A 14701-nucleotide genomic window follows, 5' to 3' on the forward strand; every position below is an offset into this window, starting at 1 on the left:
GCCAGGGAAACCATTGGCCAGCTCCACAGATGTAGCGAGAGGAGAGTGGGTGACTCAGGCTGCCTTCTCAGACACTGCACCCCCTCCCCATTACATGGAAAAGGCCCTCAGAGACTCCCTTTCTTCTGGATCCTACAGAGCTGATCCTGCTTATTCTTCTTTCTCCAGATAGAGGAGAGAGTCCCTCCCGTAGCTCCACTGGTGGGAGCTAGCAAGATTCCCCAGAGAGGGAAATGGTCTCAGACACCCCTGTCCCCCATAGATTCACTCTGGAACAGTGGATGGATCTACTCGGCAAGGGCCAGTTGTAAACTCCTGCTGTGTCCCTTCAGGCTTTCCTCTTGCTCTTCCGTGTGGTAAGCGGCAGAAGCCCAGGCTGAAACGCCCTCCAGGGAGCAAACCCGGGGCAATTATTGATGGGTCAGCGATGGACTTCTGACCTCAGCCTGGGAGGGACTGGACCCGAAACGCGGACCTCAGCCCGGGCGAAGGGAGGTGGGCGGGCCGCAGAGGGGGATGCCAATCAACAAGACCACAACAGTTGGGCCAGCAGACCCCACCCAAACAAAGCAGCATGTGCTCGCGGCCCGCGGACCCGGCCAGGGAGCCAAGCGGCAAAGCCGCCCCCGCTCCGCGAAGAGGGGCTGCGCGCGGCGCCGGCCCCACAGAGCGCGCTGAGGGGGTTCCGGGCCGCTCCAGGGCGGCCGCGGAGGAGGGGGGGGGGGGGCGAGGGACCACGGGGCTTGCGAGCGCGCGCCGGGCGGAACCAGGAAGCGGCGCGCGCTGGCGCGGGGCGCGCTCCAGGCTGCGGACGACGCGCGTGGCCGGGCCTCCGCGGGCGAGCGGCGCGCGCGCCCCCGCGGGCCCGGGCGAGAGGAGAGTCGGCGGCCGGAGCCGTCACCCCGGGCTGGACCGAGCGCAGGAAACTAAGCGCGGCGGTCCGGCCGAGGGAGGGAGCGAGCGAGCGAGCGAGCGGGCGGGCGAGCCAGAGAGCGGACGGGAGGCAGCCGCTGGCGCCCGAGGGGCCAAGCGAGGTAGGAGCTGCGGGGCCAGCCCGGAGCTCGGGGCCCGCGGAGGGAGGCCGGGGAGCCGGCCCGGGCGGGGCCCCGCGCCCCGGCCGCCCAGACGCCCGGCAGGGCCGCGCTGCGCCGCCGCCATCGCTCCCTGGGCCGGGAGGACGGGCGCGGGGACCGCGCCGCTGGGTGAGGGGGGCCACGGGGGGCGAAGGCTGGGGGCGGGCGAGGGGCGTCGTGCGGAGGCTGCGGCGGGCCGGAAGGGGTAGAGGGCAGAGACCGTGCGTGCGTGTGTGTCGGGGTGGGCTGCCGTCGGCCCCCTCACACCTTCGTGTTGCAGTTCGGAATAGCGCCCGCCGGCTCCTCGCTTTTCTCCCTTTTTCAAAGGGAGAAAAGGGTATCTGCGACTCCTAGGGGTGGGATGGTGCCCGGTGGGGTGGGGGATTTTAGCCAGGCTTCAAGGAACAGCGCCTTATAAGGAGTCCAGACAACAAATACGAACGTTTCGATCAGGCTCGGGGGTGCAGAATCCCTCATCAGGGACCCGCCAGGCCCCGGCTTGTGCGTGTGGCTGTGGACGCAGTGCGTTCTTTTTTTCTAGCCAGGGATAAAGAGTTAAAAAGTGCTCCTGGTGTTGGGGGTAGATACGCAGCGTCGGAAGGGGAGTCGTCGTGTCACCAAAGCTGGTCTGAGGCTAAAGGAATCTGGCAAGATGGTCAGGCAGATCAAAGAGGAAAGAACTTGTGTGGAGCAAGAGGCGTTTGCAGACACTTGTAGCCAGCAGTGATGGAAAAGGCGAGGGAGAAAAACAAGCGCCAGCTTTTAGGAAGAGGAGCTTAATGAGAACCACAGGAATTTTAAGGGCAAAAAGAGATAGCGATCCTCTCTTTCCCAAAGAGCCATGCCAGATCTTTTTCTTCTCGACCCCTCTGATCCTGTCATTGTATGTGATACCGTCGTATCAAATAAATAGTGGTCAAAGTGGGTCGTAGAATGTTAAGAGCTGGAAAGGACCGCGGCGGTAATGCTCCATTCTTTTATTGTACAAATGAGGAAACTGAGGCCAGATAGGTGGAGCGATTGGCCTGCTCCATTCACGCAGCTGTTTAGTACTTCAGAAACTGAAATGTCGGTCTGAAGACTCTCAGATTAGTGCTCTTCCCGAAGCACAGAGAAGCAGTAGACATTTGCCTAAACACAGTTCCATAAATTGTCTCTGGAATGTCCTCGGGGAATGCCCCTTGAAAGGGCTAGTGTGTCACCAAATTATTAAGCTGAGCTTAGGTCCTTTTTTCAGTCTTCAAATGGTGTTTATCATCCGCTTGTATCTTAGGTTTCCAAAGGGCTTGGATAGCCGCCTGGGCCATAATAAGCTTTCAGCTGTTGAGTATACTATCTCAATTTTGTTATCGGTCAATTAAGATAATAGAACTTTGCCTCTTTCCTCAACACTTTTCTGTTATTGTTTATTTGTTTATATTATGTTGGTTACATTGTTCATATTCATTTGCTGTAGTTCTTAGAAGAGGATGTATTTTATTTAGTGTGCCAGTCATTTTTTTCTAATTTCATAACACTAGGAACATTAGATCAGTTCTGATGATATCAAATGGTGGAATTCTATTGATTGACTTTATTTCAAGGCTTTGGGGTTTTTTTGTTTGTTTTGGTACCAATTTCCATCTCTTGGAAGATCACAGTTAGAATTGATACTGTAAATGGGAGAAGGGGGCTGCAGATTTTAAGAAAATTTATTATGTGACGGTTTGCGATGTCTGTTGGTCTAACCAAAACAGCACCACACCTTTGGTCAGGTAAGTGTTATCTAGTAGATTACTTGTTTTCTGTAGCCGTCGGAAGATGAAAATTTCAAGCATCTGGTTGACACACAGGGAAGGAGTGGGGAGATCTTTTTTTAAAAAGCAAAACATCAGAAAAAAACACAAGAGTTGATTTCTATCACAAGCAGTTTGGTTATTGCATAACTTGGAGCTAAACTGCACAGAATCTTTGCTGTATACCCAACTAAATAAATTATCCCCCCCTTCTCACTGGTCAGGATTCACATTTTTGCCCACAGGCTATTAGTATGGATTGTGTTAAGAAATTTAAGGTGTCTATGTTTCTTAAATGGATACTTCATGATGTATATGATGGAAGGGGGAAAAAGTGTTATCCTTGTTTGGAGTGTTACAACATGTATATTTTGGTCAGCACTTCCTATTGTGCCCCAACTTCTCGTTTCATCTTCATTTTCTTGCTCTCAATTGATTTTTTAAAAAATTTTATTTACACATGCAAAAACCACATCAGGACTAGTAAAAAGCATCACTTGTTGCTCTTTGGGTACTTACGTCCATTTGTTTCAAGTTATATTGTTACGTTAAAATTATTTCAAATTATATTGAAATCATTTGTGATTTGTGTTAAGTATATGTTTATAAATGCGCTTGTGGTGGTTCATTTGGCTTATTTTTGTGTAGGTAATACAGGTAGTCTTATTATAAAAGCAAGGTGTTATAAATAGGTAAATAATATGCTCAAGATTAGATTGCAGGTTAAAGGTAGAATCAGAGGAAGCTTAACTCTTCTAGTGCCCTACAAACATGTATGTATCTCATGAACTATTCACAGATTTCTGGACTACCAGTGACACATATTTCCTCCCTTCTATTAGAGTGTAGATTACCACATTATGCCTACAAAAGGAAGCAGAAAACCTTCTGTTTTTTCTTAATGTGTTTTGAGCATTTGAAGCTTATTCTTTTAAAAAGTTATGATATTCCTAGGTTACTGAGCTCTTCAGAAGAATATCCTTTTACTGCATATGATAAAGTGTCAAAATACCTTGACTCTGGCACTTCTTAATAAAAATAATGTTTAAAAGTTCGTTCGAAAGTATCACTGTCCCCAGTTCTGTGTGGTGTTTAAAGGAAAAGATTTTTCTTTAAATCTGAGCTTTGTTAATAGAACCGTTCTAAAATCAGAAGTATTTTTTTCCTCTGCAGTGTTGGAAACACAACAGTTTTATGCTTATTTCTAAGAATAAGAAAGTCAAATTTAACAATCTAGTTTCCATTGATTAGACAGTTTCTTGTACACTTAAATTGTGAGCGTCACAGTGATTAAATTTTTTAATTGCCTTCTGTTAATTGTCATGTCCTTATTTTAAGTAGCCTGTTTACATTGGATGTTTTCTTATTAGTGATGATCCTTTTACTGTTAAAAAACCTAAGCCAGTTGGGAGAGGACTTTACATATCTAAATGTGTTCTATTTTTACTAATCAAAGAGAGGAGTAATTTACACGTGTTCAACTTTTAGTTGAAGGAGACCCTCACTTTTGGTGATTTCAGGGTTTTAGATGACGTTTTATTGCTTTTGTTAGTTTGGTCACACCCGTGACTTCCTTGGAAGGTATCTTTGAAGTTTGGTTTCCTTTTTTTTAAAATGGTAATATTGGGGTGGGGGTGCTTCCTGTTTGTATTTTCAAAATTAGGTCCACATGTTAACCTTCTCGTGGTGTCACATTTTTATCTTAAACATATAAAGACGAGCATCAGATGCCACGTGGTTTGTCTTTGACCCATTGTACTGCTTCATGACAGCTCTACCGAGTACCCAGTTGGAAAGGCAAGACATCCCAAATCTTCCCAGCTCCCTTCAAGGTTTAGCTGCCTTGGAAGGAATCTTAACTACCACAACAAAGGTGCAATTAACAGAAAAATGGGGCTGCTGCTTTCTGTTTTCCTCCCAGGTACCTAGAAAATGCACAGCACTGGGACTTACCTGGTGGTGCGGTGGTTAAGAATCCGCCTGCAAATGCAGGGGACACGGTTTCGAGCCCTGGTCTGGGAAGATCCCACATGCTGTGGAGCAGCTAAGCCCGTGCACCACAGCTACTGAGCCTGCACTCTAGAGCCCTCACGCCACAACTACTGAAGCCCGTGCGCCTAGAACCCGTGCGCCTAGAGCCCGTGTTCCGCAACAAGAGAAGCCATGGCAATGAGAAGCCCACGCACTGCAACGAAGAGTAGCCTCTGCTCGCCACAACTAGAGAAAGCCCACACACAGCAACGAAGACCTAACACAGCCAAAAATAAATAAATAAAATAAATAATATAAATAAATAATATTTTTTTAAAAAATGCATAGCCCTAAGATAGGGCGAAAACGTGTTACATGTAGCTTGGAATGTCAGTGCCTTCAAGAGGGGTTGCCATAGGTTTATAAGATATAGCATCTATTTAGCAGTGACTATAGCCGTTTTTCTGACCTCACCTAAAAGGCACACAGAATATCATGGAGGAGTCAAATAAGCACAAGGAGAAATTCAGGGTATGGTGGTGGTAGAACTTTGGAGGAATCACCTTCAGCCATAAAACTCTTCCTAGACCCTCCTGGATAATTTTTACGTGGTAGGTCCCTTTTAATACAAATGTTGGGGTGTGAGTTATTTGGAGGCTTGCGGAGAAGAATATCCTTGAAAGGAGTACGGATAGTATTGTTTCAGTGATTGAAGCAAGTGGCCTTTTCCTAGCCTTCAGCTAACTTTATTCTAAGAAGTGTAATGACTAAATAGACTCCTAATTAAATTGGCATTCAAACATGTTTGCAGTGTAGGGGCAGTTTCTCTCTCCTAAATTTTCTTTCGGATCACATCACTAAAGGCAATACTGCATTAGCATGTTGCATAGTAATGCAGTTTGCAAATGAGGTTAATACGTAGAGTATCTTGACCTCCCATCCCTCCCCCCAACCCGCCCGACCCCATAGTCAAGAAAGGAGAAGTTATATGTCATATACTGGATATTTTCTTCATTGAGTGTATTTATAATAATTACCTCCATTTCTCATGTATTGTAGTACCATTAAGATGAAAAATACATATATTGATGGATAAAGAACATTTATCTTTTGGAAGCTAGCTTGCAAAATCTAACAGTCATTCTCCATTTGTTCCTCCATTGCCTTTGGCACTCTGATTAACTCTTTAAAAAATTCGTTTCCAGATTTCTGTTATGAAGAGAAATATCTCCATATTGTATTCACTGCTAGTTTTTTGAGGTGCTTATGCTGACTCATTTTTTAATTATACTAAGATATAGAGTATGGTTTGAGAGCAGTAATGAGATTCTCAGAAGATATGAAAACTTCCCTTTCTGACTAGTTAGAGAAAGATTGGGGAAGACAAGGGGAAATACATCAATGAGCCAATCAATTATTGTTATTTGTTGGGATTAATTTGGTGACTAATATTTTCAACGCCCATCAGGCTAGTAAAAGTGGCTTTGGCTTTACCCTGCAATGATAACAGGACAAACTCAAGTTTTCTCTAATACTGCTTGTTTTTCCTAGTCGGGGATTTTTTTTTGCATATGGGAAATCAAGCCAAAGCTACCAGTAACGGTCACATCCATGATTTGTATAAAAAACTATTTACCACCCTGGGCTATAGCTCTACTTACCGTAAGCTCATCTGGGAAGGTGTACTAATTATTTATATAATAATTATTATGCCATCTTTCAAAAAGTGATCAGAAACTTAATTTAAAAATACTTCAAATTATGCCCCAAACCTAAAAGTAGAAAGAGAATAAAAATAATACCTAACATCATTCACTTACAGTGTGCCAAGCAGACACTGTTATAAGCTCTTGCCATGTTTTAACTCATGATCCTCAGAGGGGTGGGTATTATCCTCAGTTGAAAGATGAAGAAGTGGCCAAAGAGAAGTTAAGTAATTTATCCAAGGTCACATTGCTGCTAATGGCAGGGCTGGATCCAGACCCAGGCAGAGCTGATTCCAGAGGCTGCATTGCTACCCACTGCACTGCGAAGGAGAGCAGGCAACTGCAACTTGACAGTGAGACATTTGATTTCTTTAGGGCTTATAGTTCTTTATTTGTGTTCCAAAATGCACTCTTGTGTTTTTTTAATAGAAATTTTTTAATGTATATTTGGAAATTTTTTGAAGTTTATGATGGTGATGATAGGTGTTTTTCCAACTTATATATTCCTGATGGAAATTATATTAAAACAGAGAAAGTCTTAATTTAAAAATTTTTTTTAATTTTATTTTTTAAATTATTTTATTATTTCTGGCTGTGTTGGGTCTTCGTTGCTGCGCACGGGCTTTCTCTAGTTGCGGCAAGTGAGAGCTACTCTTTGTTGCGGTGTGCAGGCTTCTCGTTGAGGTGGCTTCTCTTGTTGAGGAGCATGGGCTCTAGGCGCGCGGGCTTCAGTAGTTGTGGCATGCAGGCTCAGTAGTTGTGGCTCGTGGGCTCTAGAGCTCAGGCTCAGTAGTTGTGGCGCATGGGCTTAGTTGCTCCGCGGCATGTGGGATCTTCCTGGACCAGGGCTGGAACCCGTGTCCCCTGCATTGGCAGGCGGATTCTTAACCACTGTGCCACCCGGGAAGTCCTGAGAAAGTTTTAATTTTAACTATAAGTTGTCCTTTGTTGTCCTACTAGCATTACCATGTACATCACAGGAGAAGGGCTCTAAGCTGTCTCTTTGCCTTCTATTTATAAACAAAAGGATCTTCTTTGCCAGTGTGGTTTGAGACCTGCATGTTTGTTGACTGAGAATGCAAGTATCCAGCACATTTTATTTACAACTTTATTTTGAAGGGGTTTATGGTCTTGTTCTTGTTTTAAAGCTAGTAATTGTGATTTTTGGGCTAGAAGGACTTAAGAATTTTAATTTGGGGGGATAATTTTTAAGGCAACTGAATTTATTGTGTGTTTAGAGCCATGGAAAGACCATTAGAAACTAGTCTCAGAAATGTATTCCTTTTCATATCTGATGCTTGTTTTCTATCAGCACTTTTCTTAGAGGTGGATTGTGACGTTAAGTCTTGGAGACAGAATTCACAACCCTAAAGTGCAGTGATTTGAATTTGAGAGATCAAGTCAGGGATGAAAAAACCTTCAATTTCCTGAGCAGAGAGTATGAACTTGCTCAAATAAACAGAGGATGTTAGCTTCCAGGGTTGTCAAACTGTCACCTTTGACCAGGGTTGAATTTTCTTTGAATGTTGACAAAAGTTACAATGTCAGTGGAAAAAGCTTAATGTGAAGTATCTATAACTCAGAATTTCCTTATGTTTGTGTCACTGAGATCCTACAATTAAAGGTGTTTTTTTTTTGTTTTTTTAATATATGTCTGATGAGTTTAAAAAGCCTTCAGTGGGAGTTTCCAGCCTTTAGGTGAGAGTCAATGAGAAAGTTTGTGAAAGAATATTTTGTATTGTCTAAAATTCAGAGCCTATAGCTGGCAGTAAATCGCTATGTTTTTGTAAAGAGTGGGATTTTTAAAAATCCAAACCTGGGGAAATGTTTTAAATAAACTATATTTTAAAATATCACTGTAGAGAAAGAAAGAAGAAGAAAGAAAGAAAGAAAAACTGTTCAGCACTTAATCTGTTAAAGTACTAAAAATTGGGGTTTATCAGGTTCGTAATATAGCATTCTACAGTATATTCATTAATGGTTTAAACTAGGTAAAATATTCTCTCAGAAATAATGCTAATTCTATTTTTCCTTTTGTTTCATGTTTGTAAAAATCTTTTGGTCCTCTTTTAGGCTTGAAAAAAGTAGCAAACTATGTGTCTACAGAAATATATAGCTCTTTACAAAATGAAACAGTCACTTCAGCCTATGGATTTATGTTTTTAGGATTTGTGATCTGTTTCTGGTAGAAAGTAAGAAAGAATGATAGCGAGAAATGGACTTTGTAGAGTCTTATTCCAAAAGGTATGGAAGGTCTAATACACAGGGATGCAGTGCAAATATTCCTCGTTCTTTTGTTGTTAATTTTTCAATTGTGTAACAGTATTTGGAGACCCTGAATGTGGGCATATTTTAAAGATGAGTTTTTCTTGAAGTGAATTTAAATATCAAGTAAAAATACTAAATTCACTGTAATGTGTATAGAGATTGGCCTTACTCCTTAACCATTGAAGGTATCAAAACAAAATAGAAAATATTTGGCTTCCTGAATGGTATGGCTGCAGTGAACATGCTGAGTTGGTCATGAAGCATAATCCTTTTCTTTTGCAATACCACAGCAAAACACATAATTTTAAAGGAATGGATCCTTAGGATAACTTATTACCTTAAGCGCACATTTGAAATTTTGTTCCAGAAAAGTGACGTCAAAATTTATGATTTTGAATTTTTACTATCCAAGTGTGAGAGGTCTAGTTGGGACAGAACTGAACATTACATTCCAATTATATTGGTAAATTTGAACAGGAAAAATATAAAAGCAGTAGCTTTTATGAAGTAACTCATAAAAGAAATGTATATGTACATATAGGCATTAAGAATAGGCATTAAAAAAAGACTTCTTCTGGGTTGTGGGATTTTGGATGTATGTATACACTTCCTAGTGTATTCCCATTTTTCTGTAATAAATAGGTAATAATGAATAGGAAATACTTTTGTAATCAAGAAAAAAGTTATTTTCAATGAATGGGTAAAGAAAATGTGAGAGAGATCACATGGAATATTATTCAGCCATAAAAAGAGGGAAATCCATTGTGACAGCGTGGATGAACCTTGAGGGCCTTATGCTAAGTGAAATAAGTCAGACGGAAAAAGACAATACCGTATGACCTCACTCACATGTGGAATCTAAAAAAACCCAACTCCAAAAACTGAGCAGATTGGTGGTTTCCAGGGGAGGACAGTGGGGAAATGGATGAGGCTGGTTAAATGGTACAGATTTCCAGTTATTAAGATGAATAAGTTCGGGGGATGTAATTTACAGCATGGTGACTATAGTTAACAATACTATTGATATATTGTATATTTTAAGTTGCTAAGAGATAGATCTTTAAAGTTCTCACCAAATGCCAGTTGTAACTGTGTGAGTTGATGGATGTGTTAACTAACCTTATTGAGGTAATCATTTCACAATATATACTTATATCAAATCATTACATCTGCATCTTAAACTTATACAATGTTGTATGTCAACTATATCTCAATAAAGCTGGGGGAAAAGTTATTTTTTAAATGGCTTTTGTATATTGATTTATCTCAGAATGAGAAACCTGTTTTTGTTTTCAGTTAGTGTTTCCTTTTTAGGAGCAGAAAAGCAAGTAGTTTGTGATGTTTATGTTAAATATTTGGCATGATATACTATTTTGGTATGATTATATGACATCTTTTTTTGATGAACGGTATTAAAATCATTTAAATTGTATTTAATGTTTTCAGAGTTAAAATAACTTGAGGACTGAGTTATTTCCTATATTTGGTGGAATGTTTCATATTTTTATATATAAGCTGATGGAGAATTATACTGTTTATAAATATAATAAATAAATTATATTATTTTACTTGTGTATGTGATTTGCTAGGTTACCATTCATTTCATATTGAAGGTGTTTGTTTTTATTCAACTTCTGAAAAAAAAATGGTCTCATTTAACTTCTTGCAACCCTGAACATTGTTATTTCAATATATTTTCTGCATTTGCTTTATTTATTTATTTATTTATGGCTGCGTTGGGTCTTCGTTGCTGCGTGTGGGCTTCCTCTAGTTGCCACGAGCGGGGGCTACCCTTCATTGTGGTGCACAGGCTTCTCATTGCTGTGGCTTCTCCTGTTACAGAGCATGGGCTCTAGGCGCGCAGGCTTCAGTAGTTGTGGCATGCAGACTCAGTAGTTGTGGCGCATGGGCTTAGTTGTTCTGCGGCATGTGCGATCTTCCCAGACCAGGGATCAAACCGGTATCCCCTGCATTGGCAAGTGGATTCTTAACCACTGAGCCACCAAGGAAGTCCCTCCACATTTGCTTTTATACTGCTTTCTTGCTCATGATGATACCTACAAAGGTTGCTAGGTTTATAGATTTCTTTTTCTTGTAATTCCATTAGTCATGCTTAATGACTTCTCTGTGTTTATTATGACATTCATTTGGGAATATCTGGTAAAGTAAATCTCTGGTGAAAGACACTTTCTTTTGGGTATATGTCATTGCTAATACAAGAGACTGTGTTTTGCCTTAATTAAATTCAAATTAAATAGTTTCTTTGTAACTAAATCTAGTTTTAAAAGCACTTTAACATTTTAAGGAGTTTAAGGAAGAAAGATGAAAATAAATTACAAGTTGATGCTTTAAGAGAATTGTGGTACATAGCTCTGTAGGTCTTATTACTTTGCAACAAATAAAATTACAATCTTAAAAAAATATGTATTTTTGAGCCCAGCAGAACACCTACATATTTTATGTAAAACTCAACTCAGCAAAAATCTACCTTAACTTCGATTGTGCCTTGTAATTTATTGTAATGGAATTTCCTATAACAGAATTTTATTTTAAGTCAGTTTTGGGAATACTGAAACATAAAAGAGATCATATAGTACCTTTTGGTGTTTTTTAATCCTAAATCCATAAGTAGTTCATTCCAATTCATGAAGATAATAATAATTATTATTATTATTTTATTTATTTATTTTTTAAATAGAAGTTTTTATTTTATCTTTTTGGCCGAGCAGCATGTGGAATCTTAGTTCCCTGACCAGGGATTGAACCCACGCCCCCTGCAGTGGAAGCTCAGAGTCTTAACCATTGGACCACCAAGGAAGTCTGATGATTATTATTTTTTGAAGATAATTATTTTTGTGTATTAAAGATAAAACTATAAACGTATATTGCCCAATATGCCTTCATAAATAAATCCTGTTGATTTTATTCTTTTTTGCTTATCACTTCTTACCTCCTCTGCCTCCTGAAAATGTGATAATCTCATTTAATCCAAAAGTATGTTTTCCTTTGGTTTCAGTTCATTTATAGTTGCTGATTTTCCCTGTAATCTCTTTTATCACTGTGATATTATTGTGACCAGTTAGAATAATCCCCTTCTTCCATCATGTATCTGAATCATCTTCACCAAACCATGAGATATTTTAGAAATTATATAAACTGGGACCTCAAATTTAGCGTTATATATTTCACAATATGGCATCAGTAAATTATAGAATATTTTAAAATTAATATGTGAAATGATTTATTGCTTTCTTCATTTAGAACTAGTTACTTGATAGTGTTCTATCTAGCCTTTATTTGTTTTTGAGAACTTGGCTGTCCTCACAAAGGTAAGTCTTTTTCTAAGTCCATAAATCTTAAAATTATCTCAGTAAAGGAGCTCAAATGTATGTAAGATTCAAATGACTGTAAAAAATGATTACTTCTCTTAAAAGTTAACATTATAATTTTGTTTGAAGCTCTCTAATTTGCTTTTTGTTTCTTAGCTGCTAGAGGGCTTTTGGGGATTGTGAGCGTGTGTGTGTGTGTGTGTGTGTGTGTGTGTGTTTAAAAATACTTCCAAAGTGAGTAAAGAAATTTATTCCAAAATTTTACGGTAATTGGGCTACCAATCAAGGTAAGACTTCGTAAATACTAAGTAAATATTTACTGCTAATGCGCAGAGAGCTAATTAGCTAGTGAGCTAATACGTTTTTTAAGGCAGTTAGACAACAACTTGACCCATTAAATTATATACACCAGTGGTTCTTAACCATTTGTGGACTAAGAGACCTTTTGAGGCACTAATGAAACCATTGACTCTCTTCCCAGTAAAATATGCATACACATAAAAATCTGCATACATTTCAAGAGGTTCGTGGACTCAGGTTACAAACCTCTACTGTAAACCATCTCTCTGTTAACACAGATAATGGAGATGAGGGAGTATGGAGAAGAAATAACAAATAATCCAAATGTACTGTTAAAAGGAACCTCTTATTTTGTTATCTGGGGACTCAGAAGGGGCTTGTTTCCCCAGGGAACTAATAAATACCAATTTACTTCAACATTCTTAAGGTGTGTATTCCATTGTATAACCCTGCTGTAATTTAGTTAATCCATTAATAATTGATAGTTGTTTCCAGTTTTTCACTTCTGTAAATAACACGGTAGTACAGATCCTTAGGCTGAGTGGGTTTTTTTCACATTTACCAGACCATCTCCTTAATATTAAGTTGTAGAAGTGGAGTTGCTGAGTCATTTGCATAGATAGTGCCAAACTGCCCTCCAAAAAGCCTATCCCAGTCTGCATGCCCACCAATAACTAGTGCATGAAGGGAATGGTCATTTTCCCACATCTGCCATTACTAAGTGTTGACAACCTTTCTCTCTTTGCTAGTCTCTCATATTTGTTTGTGTTTCTTTGATTTCTAGCAGTGCTTCACAGGTTCGCTGGCCATTTTGTTTCCTCTTTGTGATTTGCCTCTTTATATAATTGGCCTGTTTTTTTTATTACATATGCTTGAGTTTTCCTCAGAGATCTTTCTGTCTTACATATTACAAGTAATTTTCTCCGTTTTTTTTTTTGACTTGCAACTTAGTATACTATTTTTTTGCAGTACAAAAATGTTAAATTCTTATGTAATCTAATTTAATAATCTTTTTTTCTCTGATCTGGCTATTAAGACATACTTACAAAAATCATACCGACCAAAGATTATAAAATTTTCATTTGTATTTTCTTTTAGAATATTTTATGGTTCTATTTTTTTTCGTTGTCTCTCAATCCATCTAGAATCTGTTACTGTGTAAGAAGTGAGGTGGGAATGTAGCTTTATTAGTTTTCCTGAAAATAACAATATTATTTATTGATCACTCACTCACTGTGTGCCAGCACTGAGCTAAATGTTTCACAGGTATTAACAGTTTCAACCTAAATCAATTTCAAGTGGCTCGCCAGTTATCCAGAAAAAATCCACCACTTTGCACCAGCTCCCTCTTTTCCCCATTGATAGGAAAATCCATCTTAATGTATACCAAGTCCTCATATATGTTCAGATCTGCTTCTTGTCTGTCCTTTTCCATAGATCAGTATGGCTCTGAATACACCACATTGTTTATTTGGATCACTAAAATTTTTTCAGAGAATAAATCAGAGAGGTCAGAATTCACATGGACTTCCTTTGAAATACGCACTGGGATAGGATCTTAATATGACTCAAAATGAATTTCACATTCTTTGAACAGATGGTGGATAATCACGGGTAGTTACATTAAAGAATCACTAGATTTAATCTTCTTAAACATACCTTTCTATAGAGATTATGTGACAGAATAGTAATTTTTAAAAACAATAAGCTGTACGCTTTCAACTCAAATAGTGTAATTTCATTCTGACGTTTCAGTAAGTGTAGTAAAACTATATATTTTAAGTTTTTTAATTTAAAGGTTAGAATTGCTTTCAATATTTTTTCTTCTAAGCAAAGCATAGAAGGAAAGTTACAATTGTTACAGATAAGACACATATGAACTAGAATACTGTAAGAGTTATATAGGAACATGTGAAATATTTATGTTATAGACAAGCAGCTTGTCCAGTATAAATATAAATGTAATTTTCTAGAAGTAACCTTTAAAAAAGGTAAAAAGAAACAGATGAAATCAATTTTAATAATATATTTTCTTTAACCCAGTATGTCCAAAGTATTACCATTTCAACATGTAATCAATATATAAACTTCGGAAACATTTTACATTCCTTTTTTGCTGCTGAGCCTTCAAAATCTGGTGTGTGTTTTACGTACACAGCATATCTCAATCTACATGCAAAATTTTTACCAGAAATACATGAAGTGTTCAGTTTTCATAAAACTTTTAGTTGATAAAGTAGATTCACATACCCAGGTTGTTCCAAACGTATTTGAAAGTT

General features: G+C 39.2%; 1 protein-coding gene across 2 annotated transcripts in view; it reads left to right on the top strand.

The window, feature by feature from the left end:
* Positions 1–876: 876 nt before the first annotated feature.
* Positions 877–14701, top strand: part of LOC309976175 (signal transducer and activator of transcription 5B) — a 62403-nt gene continuing 48578 nt past the window's right edge. For both annotated transcript variants that reach the window (XM_082861663.1, XM_082861665.1), the window contains exon 1: positions 877–1034. The gene's annotated coding sequence lies outside the window, so the exon portion shown is untranslated. The remainder of the gene's footprint in view (positions 1035–14701) is intronic.

This window comes from Leucopleurus acutus (assembly GCF_964270905.1).
Source record: "Leucopleurus acutus genome assembly, chromosome: 19".
Lineage (NCBI taxonomy): Eukaryota > Metazoa > Chordata > Mammalia > Artiodactyla > Delphinidae > Leucopleurus > Leucopleurus acutus.